The following is an 11051-nucleotide window of genomic DNA, read 5'->3' as shown; positions in this document are numbered from 1 at the left end:
ACAGTGGCTAAAAAGCTAATAGCATCACGATGGTTTCAACTGGAAAGAATTTGCTGGAAGGTCTGGATTATTACATATCTCAATGTGATTTATCAAGAAATATCTACAGCAAGAATTTTGGGTCTCAATGAATCCAAAATGACAATGTGGTTAGAAGTGGTGGAGAGAATAAAAGCTAGCATATAATGGTAGTGTCTGGTTAGGAGCGAGGGATAATGGATGGATTATCCAATGGGGGGTCCGGGAGGGGGGGGGGGGGTACGAGCTAGAGCATATGTGTGTAGGGTAATAGATAGCAGGTATTAGGGGTATATCCTGTATAAGACATTTAACTAATTGGTGATTTCAATGGATGTGCACTGTTAATTAATGCTTGTATATCTTATCGTGTGTTGTCATGTTTGTTTATATGTTTGTTTAAAAAAAGAATAAAAAAATTTAAATACAAAAAAAAAAAAAAAAAAAAAAAACCTGTGTGTGTGTGTGTGTGTGTGTGTGTGTGTGTCCCTCAAATATCTTGTCCGATGTCGATCAAACATCACCTGGCACTGTGACCGGGTCACAGCAACCAGGACCACACTATGTAACTTTACCATTCTAACCAGAATTGTATATTGTAACAAATTAGGAATAAGGGGACTCCCCCGTCTCTCAACAGAGAGTATCAATCTATGTCTATATAGAATTCAGTGCATAAAAACATTATGCATATGATAAAGGCACATGAAACATAGTTTGTCCGAACTGAACTTGATTAAAACGATGTACTCTTAACACATGTCGAAATAACACCATTGTGGAAACAAACCCTGATCATTACCGTGCTGTCAAGGTTGAGGCAGAGTTATGACAAGAAGGAGAGTTAAATGCACAACACTGTCCGCAGCGGTAGGATAGCCTCGACCTGCCACCCGCATACAGTTCATTGCAAAGGGCAACAACCCCCTCGAATGGACGGATCATAAGCATATTCAGTCTTTTTGAGTGAAGATTGTGATCTTCATCCCGCCCGGTTAGAGCCGAATAAAGATAATAAACAAACGTAACAATGGACGCTATTCTGGAACCATTTTGTACCAATCACTCTGAGTGCTATTGTCATAGAGTTACAGAGGTTTGAACACACTGAAATAAAATATTTTTTTTATTTACGTCTGAATTATTTAGCAAACAGATGCCTGCAGATCTATCTACTCTATAGTTATTAGCTGAAAACACTGCTGGGGCCATAGCCTGAAGTCTTACCTAGAACATGTCCAAAGTCGATGGCTAAATATACATTGTGGCATATTTCATACATATTAAGCCCCACAGCTATAGTGGGAGTTTGTGCTGCGTGTTAGTTGGTCAATTATAAGCATGTGTAGTTAATGCTCCATTGTCATGTCAGAAGATGCAACAATAGTTTCTATGGGTGCGCTGCACATGGTGTTGTTTATCATCGTGTTCAGTTTCAGTAGCAGCAGCTAGGTGTTGTCTGCATGTGGTTCAGTAGCAGCAGCTAGGTGTTGTCTGTGCTCCAGGCTCTGTGGTTCAGTAGCAGCAGATAGGTGTTGTCTGTGCTCCAGGCTCTGTGGTTCAGTAGCAGCAGATAGGTGTTGTCTGTGCTCCAGGCTCTGTGGTTCAGTAGCAGCACGTAGGTGTTGTCTGTGCTCCAGGCTCTGTGGTTCAGTAGCAGCAGATAGGTGTTGTCTGTGCTCCAGGCTCTGTGGTTCAGTAGCAGCACGTAGGTGTTGTCTGTGCTCCAGACACTGTGGTGTTGATGTGCGCTGGATCAGCACCCTCTTTGTGTTCTGGCACCTCCTGGTTTACGAATGAAGTGCTGAACAACGTGTGCCGGCATTGCACAAAGCAAAAACCCGCCCGCAGCGATATGTCAAATGTTAATGAGCGCTGTGGATGTAACTGCTGTTAAGATGCATTAAGTTATGTATTTGTCAACTTGTCAATGCAATTAAACTTTCAAATTTAGTTCTGCCTTCTTGTCTTCTTTTTAAGATTGTTCCCATTAAAACACATAGTGACAACCAACCCATAGTGTGTGACAACCATCCCCGTGATGGGGTTGGTTGTCACATGTGTCAGAGTGTCTTTGATAGGTGATTAACTCTTTGTTACAATACGTTGGAAAATGAGAGGGATACACATTCCAAGCCAACATCTTAAGCTTCAATTTAATGTAGGAATGACTATTGAAAGATGTTTTGATGATGAGCAATTCACACTACAGTAAAAAGTGTGACAACTATCCCCGTTCGCCCCTACAATCCACAGTATGTGTAGGAGTCTGTCAGTGACCACATGAAGCTAGTGATCGCAGCAGAGATCTCTCATGAGGAGGCTCTAGCTCAGGGGAAGCATGCAGGCTATATGGCCTGCCCACTCACAATGTCAGGAAGACACAGAGGCAGAGAGTAGGACGTGACACTGGGACACGGTGCAGGAAGGTGTTTCTCCGGCTGGTCTGTACTGCTTGAGTCTCGGTCAAAAGAGCAGGCAGAGAAAATCAAAACAGTACTGTCTGTTGTACTTGGAACTCAGAAAGGGAACTCAAAAAGGCATGTTTGTTTCTGGTAGGGACCCCACATGTCAAGAGCAGTAGCATGCTCAAGCTCAATGTAAGAACTGCAAACTCAGTATCCAGTTTAAAAAGAAATACAGACTAGCTTTCACGTAAACTTTATTTTTATTTTTTTTATCTTGTATTTCTTGTATTGTTCATTTTCCTCTGTTTTATATTGTTTTGTATTTTACATTATTATTATTGTTATTACAATACATTTTTATTACCATTATTTTACATTGTCTGTCAAGCACTTTGTATCCTTGCATCAGAAATGTGCTATATAAATAAAGTTTATTATTATTATTATTATTATTATTATTATTATTATTATTATTATTATTATTATTATTATTATTATTATTATTATTATTATTATTATTATTATTATTATTATTATTATTATTATTATTATTATTATTATTATTATTATTATTATTATTATTATTATCATTATTATCATTATTATTATTATTATTATTATTATTATTATTATTATTATTATTATTATTATTATTATTATTATTATTATTATTATTATTATTATTATTATTATTATTATTATTATTATTATTATTATTATTATTATTATTATTATTATTATTATTATTATTATTATTATTATTATTATTATTATTATTATTATATTATGCCTGAGTACCAGGACAAAATTGAAATCCTCAAATCTGGTTCCATGGCTGGAAAAGGTGTAAAGGGATAGTTCAGACATTAAATCCGCTTAACAGGTGTGGTACCGTATTCGTGCCCACCGGCGGAACGCACAAAGTCACGGCATTTTGCGAGCGTCTAGCGCCTCGAGGCTGCATTTGTCATCAAACATATAAATTACAGAATTTAAGCGATATTTGTTGCCGTTCGAATGCCACCTCACTCGACCAAATCCGTGCCTCGGTTCTCGAGTTATATGACGATATGTCAGGCATGCAACTTATTTTTTTCTCTCATCCCAATGTTAGTCGTTATGCCAACTCCCAATCCCCTTTCTGGTCGTTGCGCACTCTACCCCCTACCGTCGGTCCGGGAGGGCGGAGACTATCACATGCTTCCTCCGACACATGTGTACCCAGCCCACCGCTTCTTTTCACCTGGCAGTGCGGACTCTCACTGGGGGAGTGTAACGTGTGGAAGGATCACACTACCTCTCCCAGATCCTTCCCTTGCAGGCGCCTTGACCGAACTGTAGGAGTCGCTGTTTACAACGACCAAGACCCACCCTTGTCAGGTTTCCCACCCGCTAACACTGCCAATTGTGTTAGTATGGACGGTCGGCCAACCCAGAAGCACCACAGCTGGATTCGATCCCACTGTCTCTGTGGTGGTAGACAGACGCTTAGTCCGCTGCGCTACCCGGCCGCCCAGGCATGCAACTTTTTATGCGCAAGTGTCAGATTACCACCCTGGACTCCCGACGTTCTAGAGCTGTCAATCATCCGCCGATTGCGAGGATTATTGATCAGGGTTGTAGCCAATGAGTGTAGCTTTCCAATGATACCACAAGTGGGGGTGTGCAAATAAGGGATATAGGTGAAAGTTGACGGGTGAAAACCAGAAGTCAATCACACTTGAGAACGATGGCCGTGGATGAGGAAATGTAATACCGGAGAGTTTTTTTTTGGCACACGGTTTACTTTCTTTGGGGATATTGCAACCACTACAGAAAAATGTGAGTACACAAGTTCAGCCGTATGTTTCTCTATTTCATTAGCACTAAAAGTGAAATACCTGCTACTAGTATAGTTGATGCAGTGCCATTAGCTTACGCACCAACAGAGTTCCGGCCAGGTTCCAATTGAAACCGGGAAGCTTCAGATAGGCAGCAAACAGGCTTATGAGACCGAAAAAAGTGTTAATCCACCATAACATGCAAGCAAACGTTGTATATTCTACTGTATATTCAACAGAGAACCACAGAGTGATGCAATGTGTCTGAACTAGTCTCAAATTGACATGTTCATGTGTTGGGCCTTCTTACAACATGAATCAAGCATAATTTATGCAAAGCTAGAGGCCTGCGGTTTTCGGCTGTAGGTAGTTAGAACACTGCATGTTATGGTGTGGATTAAAACCTTTCTGTCTTGCGACCCCGTTTGGTGCCTCTCTGAAGCTTCCCGGTTTCGCTTGGAACCGGACCAGGGACTAATGAGTAAGGGCACTGCATCAACTATAATACTAGCAAGTATTTCATACCACTTAAGGTCCAAAACTCCGAACTATCCTTCTAAGAACCCCTGCAGTAGCACACACAAACACAAACACAAACATGGAAGGTCAGACTCACTCCTGGGCCCCGTTCCATGTACCGGGATAACCGAGTTAGCCGGATAACTTTAGCTGGATAACTGTGTTAGCCTGACTTTCCGATTTCATGTACGTGGATTTCCCAAATCACCATGACAACATATCCAAAAGTTTGAGCCTGCTCGAAAGCAGAGTTCAAGTTCAAGTTAGCCCGATCACGCAGAGCCACGCCCCCGCAAAGAAGTGACAGCTCGTTTCCTGAAACTATTCCCACAGTCTACGATCTGCATTATACCATTCTGAATTACGTTTTTGTGCTCCATTCTTCCAGAGGGGGCTTTTGAAATGTAAAATAGACCCAAAATGCTGATATTAAATTCACTTTGTCCTAAATAATGCACGTTATATATACCGTGGCGACGGTGGCGCTCGCTCGTGCGATGTACACAAAAATATGGTTATTTTAATTGTAACTGGGATTAAGATGTCTGATGAGATGCGCTGTTTGACGGATTTGAGAAATTGAATGAGCCGTTGACGTCACATGAATGAATGAGGATAAAGAAATAAAACGTCATTCAAAATAAGGAATATTCTAAACACGGGTCTCTCGTTCATTAATGTATAAACAATGAATTTATCCCATCTGGCACAGTGGCCCAGCGGTAGTGCTCAAGACTCCCAATCTTGCGACCCGGGTTCTAATCCCGGAGTTTCCAATATGATTTTTTTGAATATAATATTAATGATTATACGCCAAAGTAGCCTGGTTTTAAGTTAAAACATTATAAATCTACATGCATTGAGGATGTCATTCTTTATATAGCTCTCAACGTGCACCAAATTGAATTATTCCTATATTGCAAAAAGAAGGAAAAGACTAGGGCCTTGAACCCCGGTCGTCCGTGTGAAAGTCAAAAGAAGAACCCGTTACACCACAGAGAAGATAAGTAAAAGATTGACTATACATCAATCAATGGGTAAGAGAGCCGTATCGTAATTCTGTATAACAGTTAACTAATAATTTTCGCTAGCAAGATCTCATTTGATTATTCAATCCAGCAGGCAAGTTTAAAGAAATATAATCTGATTGATTGAGGTAATGAGGGACTTAGAATTAGCCTATAGATAACGCATTTAACTTGTCGGCGAGGCGATTGAGCCTATTGCAATCTGTCAATAAAGTCTTAAATCAATTAATCAATCAATGCCGTTGAGAATCAGGGTCTCTGCCATCGATACGTGCTGGCTTTCCACCTAAAACGGGAGCGCGCATCTAGCCTGACTCTCAAGTCTGGCTTGAGTTAACGAGACTGAATCCAGGTTTGTGAAACAGGAAAATCCCGGCTTCGAACATCGGGTTAACTGAAGCTGGATAATGGACATGTTGATCGACTTAGTTGAACCACGTACATGGAACGGGGCCCTGATCTCTTGCTTCCTACTTGATTCAAATTCCTGAAATTCCTTTCGCTATTTGAACACACACAACATATAAATGTTAACCAGTGGTGCTGAAAGCAGGGGATCCAAGGGGCACACACACACACACTTCTTGAAAGGGGTTTCCACTTTTTAAGTTGCAAATGTCCCTACTCTATATTGCAACACTTACGGTAAAAATACATTTAAATCATTCTCTAGACAAAATGCCCTTATATTGCAACACTTATGGTAAAAAAGTTATCATTCTCTAGACAAAATGTCCCTATATTGCAACACTTTCAGTAAAGTTTCAGACCACACATCCAGGTACTTTGGGTCAGAATGCTTGTTCGAAATCTAATTTTGTTAGTGAAGTGCATCAAGTTATTGAACGTTCGTGCCATTGTGAAAAGTTACGTTTCATCCGTTTTCAGGCATGCCTCTTCAGTCTCCCCTATAATATATAATATTATTTCCCCAGTCAGCTGCAGGATATTTCCTCATTTCCCTACAGTACATGGACATTTCATATTATGCTTATGAATCTTATTAACCTAAAACTGGATGTGCATTTTTGAGAGCAGTGTCAGCTTTCAAACCCAGGCTGTGTCATGACTTCAACATCAAGCAACAGCTATGAATTCTACAGTAACGTTATCCATTCAGGCTGAGTTAAAATGTTATTGCCCACCCACTGTGGCGCGAGTTTATCTGGTTGACTGTGCATTTATTTGATATTGATTGTGTAATATGTGAAGCCAGTTTGATATTTGTCTGCAATATTGTAGTTAGAGTTGATATTTGTGGGCTGGTCGTATATCTCTCTGGTTAATTGCAGTTGTGAATCCGGTTAACCTGCCCCCCCCCAAAAGTGGCCTTTATAGTTTTCATTTTTAAGGACTGCATACTTTTTTTGAAACCAAAACAACATACTTTATACTTATAGCACATGCATGAGCCTGGTCTCTTTTGAAAGATGACATTCTGAAGTTTCTGATTCCAGAAAGAAAATTCAAACGTAATAGAGTAATATAGATCTGAACTTGAGTTGTAGAAAAACTTGTTACTCAAGTTTTTCTGTAGTAGTTAGTAGTCCAGAGGTAGTATTTCCCCAGAAGGTGGTCTGGCTTACAAATCCATACGGACCCATAGCCTGAAGCCTTATGTAGTACATCTCCAAATTTTATAAATATCCATTCAGAAATGTGTGATTAGGAGTGATTTTGGTAAACTGTGTACAAAAGAAAAACTGAGTTTTCTCATAGACTTCAATTCATTCTGCTGTTTTTCTCTTCCTGTTTTCGCTCGTTAGTTTTTCACCAGATCCCTGATTCATACATCCCCAGTTGGGGTATCATTAGAAAGCCACACTCATTGGCTACAACCCTCCACAATAATTTTCGAGATCGGATCTAGATTGACGGAACTAGAGCCCCAAGAGTCGGGAGTGGTATTTTGTGAAATACTGTGTACTTTGCACAAGCCTCAAATACCGGCATGTAACTCAAGAACCGCTGAGCGGACTTTGTCGGATTTTGACGCTATCGACAGGCAACAAATAAGCCTTCAATTCGATATATATATTGTATTACAAAATATGCACACCCGAGCCACTAGGGGTCGCCAATGTGCCGTTGGGCAAATCGTCCTAAAAAGGGCCCACATGTGGGCCCTTGCAGCTTAAGAGTAACATCTGCTGTGATGAAGCCTACTAGCTTGTAAGTGCAATAACGTTACTTGGTGCCAAAATGTCTCCTGTCTTTTTTTTTTTAACTTTGACTAGTCAGCTGGTTCTTTTCGCGTTTATCGCTTTTTCTGGTCAAGTATGACCGACAGAAACAGGTTGAATGGGGGTATAGATGGGGGGAAGACACTCTGAGAAAGTACGGCTTGTCCGGGAGTCGAACTCGCTACCCCAGATCCGTGACGCGCACGGTTGTCCCCGACGCCGAAATAGCGTTTGAGGTATACTGGAGCTCCCCAAATGTCTCCTGTCTTACTGTGAAAGCCTGTGCTGTGTGACTATGAGTGTGCCAGTTTTGGAGTCAACTTCAAATTATGTACAGTGTCAGTAGCCTATGCGTACATTTGTATCCAAAGCCAATTCTATCTGTATGTAAACCTACAGGTCTCTCTAGTCGTTATATTATAAGCTGCATGCCATTAAGGGCTTATCATATTGTCAGTAGGAAAGTAATGTTTTTTCAGATTTGTGAGAGAGTCTCCAGTCTATTTTGGCCCCTGCACCTCTGAAATGAATCCAGCGTCCCTGATGTTAACATATAATGGCAATCATGTGAATAGACTATGGAACAGGGAGGCCATTAAACCCTCTGGGGTCTAAGCCCTTTCTTTCCTATTTCTGGTTCGCCTGCTCTCCTTGTGTATAACCTCAACACCGTAATGCACAATCATGTTATATACATCTATTTTTTGCAGGACAAACTGGGCTATCATAATATGTATTCTGCAGTGATGTCACATGAATGTATACATAGTTATATGACCATAAAGACATAATAAATAAATAGAATCTCTCAGATGTAATGTAAAAATGCAATCTCTCAGAATCATACTGAAATCACCCATAGAACAATAGTGTACAAGACATTTGGCTTTTGAAATCTTCTAGTCCTTGGTAGTCAAGGGGGGGGGGGGGGTATTGTAGCCAACACACATCAGGAACTAAATGGTAAATGGTGCATTTATATAGCGCTTTACAACTTATGCCTCACATTCATAAACTTATGCTTCATTCACTCACTCACACATTCACTCACCGACGGAGGAGGCAACCATCGGGCATGGAGGGACTTGTAGGTGAGGAGCAGGACTTTGAAAGAGATGTGGAACTTGACTGGGAGCCAGTGGAGGGGGTGATGTGACACAGACACTCTCTGGCCCAGTCATGGACAAATATATGACCATATGCTAATGTTCATAGGATCACTTCTTCTCACGCTATGTAGGGGAGAGTGGGGTGAGCAGTGCCAAGGGGCATGTAGTTCCACCCCTGTTATCTAGAAAACCATAGAAGAAGTTAGTCATGTGACAACATATTTTTGAAGAGGCATCCATTTCACTCAACATGCAGAGAAGGGAGACACCTGGCTTGAGAGGTAAGCACATTTAAGTTCAAAAAACAGTTTGTTGCCCTCCAAAGTAAAATTTGTATGATCAAGGTTTTTTGATTGCTGTGTTTGAACATTTATAGACAACTTTGAAAACAGTTCACACATGTTTTAGTGCTTTAGTAAGCTACACCATGAGTCTATACAGTTAGCATGATGCTAGCTCAAAACAGCTGGGGGATGCATTTTTTTCAAAATGGTAGGCTTGGGGTGATTTGTGCCAAAGGGCCTGGGTTAAGTTGTGCCACAAAAGTTCCCCCAACTTATTTTATTAACTATATATATTACTTTATTGTATTTTATTGCATTCTTGCATTTGATCACTAAAACTATGTGATATTCTTAATTTTAGACCAAAATCCATCATGCCACGCAGATATACAAACGAAAGACAGACAGGGTTTCAACTCCTCTTGAGAAGTTGGAAAGAGCAGTGAAAGAGGTGCAACAGGGGAAGACTATACGTCAGGTTGGAAAGGAGATGAAGATCTGCAGGATGCTTTTACTGCTTTTGAGATTAAAATGATCTGTTTTACGTAAAATTATCAATGGCACAATTTACCCCAGTGTATTCTCTCTAATGTCACAACTTACCCCGCACCGGGGGCAAGTTGTGCCACAAAACCACTTTTTTTTCTAAAGCTATATTTCTGAAACAGTTTATTTAAGATCCAAAGTGATTGTCCCCAGGGATGCACAACATCCTGAACTATATGTACATATTTTAGTTGGGGGCATTACTGTAATCCCCTTGCTTTAAAGGCACTTTAAGTAAAAAGTGGCACTCCTCACCCCACTCTCCCCTACCAAGTATTGGGTCGAGAGGTCAGAAAATGAAAAAAACATAAAAACATTTAAAAAAAAATTAAAAAAAAAAAAATTAAAAAACAGAGGCAAGATACTGGTTTGTACAGTGTGGACGGTATGACTTATTAACATTACATTTACATCATTTACATTTAGTCATTTAGCTGACGCTTTTATCCAAAGCGACTTACAAGTTCTGTACGACAAGACAGCAAGAAGGGTACAACTCTATCAGCTGAGTAACAATGTTCATCAAGTGTTGCGTGTTACAGTGTAGGTTAGTTTATTAGGACAAGTGCATGACAGTAAGGTTAGTCAGGGTTAGATTTTTTTTTTTTTTTTTTTTTTTTTTTTTTTATCATTTCAGATAATGTGTAACATGTTATAATTTCAGTGCTCATCCTTGGTAGGATTTTTGTAAGTGCCATGATGCATCTTCCTCCTCACATTGTAAGGTCTGCTGTGCTGCTGCATTATATGTATTTTGATTGTCAAATAAACTCGATCAATCAATCAATCAATCAATCAATCAATCAATCAATCAATCAATCAATCAATCAATCAATCAATTAAGTACCATCAGAAATAGACCAGTGGTGTCTGAGATACTGTGTGTGAGATGAACCGATGATGTAGTTCCCTCCCTTTGGCCCAATGCATCATACCCCCTGGCGTCTGTCAACATCGAACCTGCAACATCTGAGATGCAGCGTTTGACGTATGTGTTTGCGGATGACGAAAGAACAAAAGAACGATCAGACAAACAGAAGGAGATCGATCCACGTTCTGAATCACATATTGTGCTAAATGTTGTAAATTGTTCTTATGTAATATGTTGTTAAAAATAATTTGTCGTATGACAAATA

Source organism: Notolepis coatsorum (genome assembly GCF_963971535.1).
Source record: "Notolepis coatsorum genome assembly, chromosome: 20".
NCBI classification, from domain to species: domain Eukaryota; kingdom Metazoa; phylum Chordata; class Actinopteri; order Aulopiformes; family Paralepididae; genus Notolepis; species Notolepis coatsorum.
The sequence above is the reverse complement of the archived record's forward strand: the minus strand, read 5'-3'. Positions refer to the sequence as shown.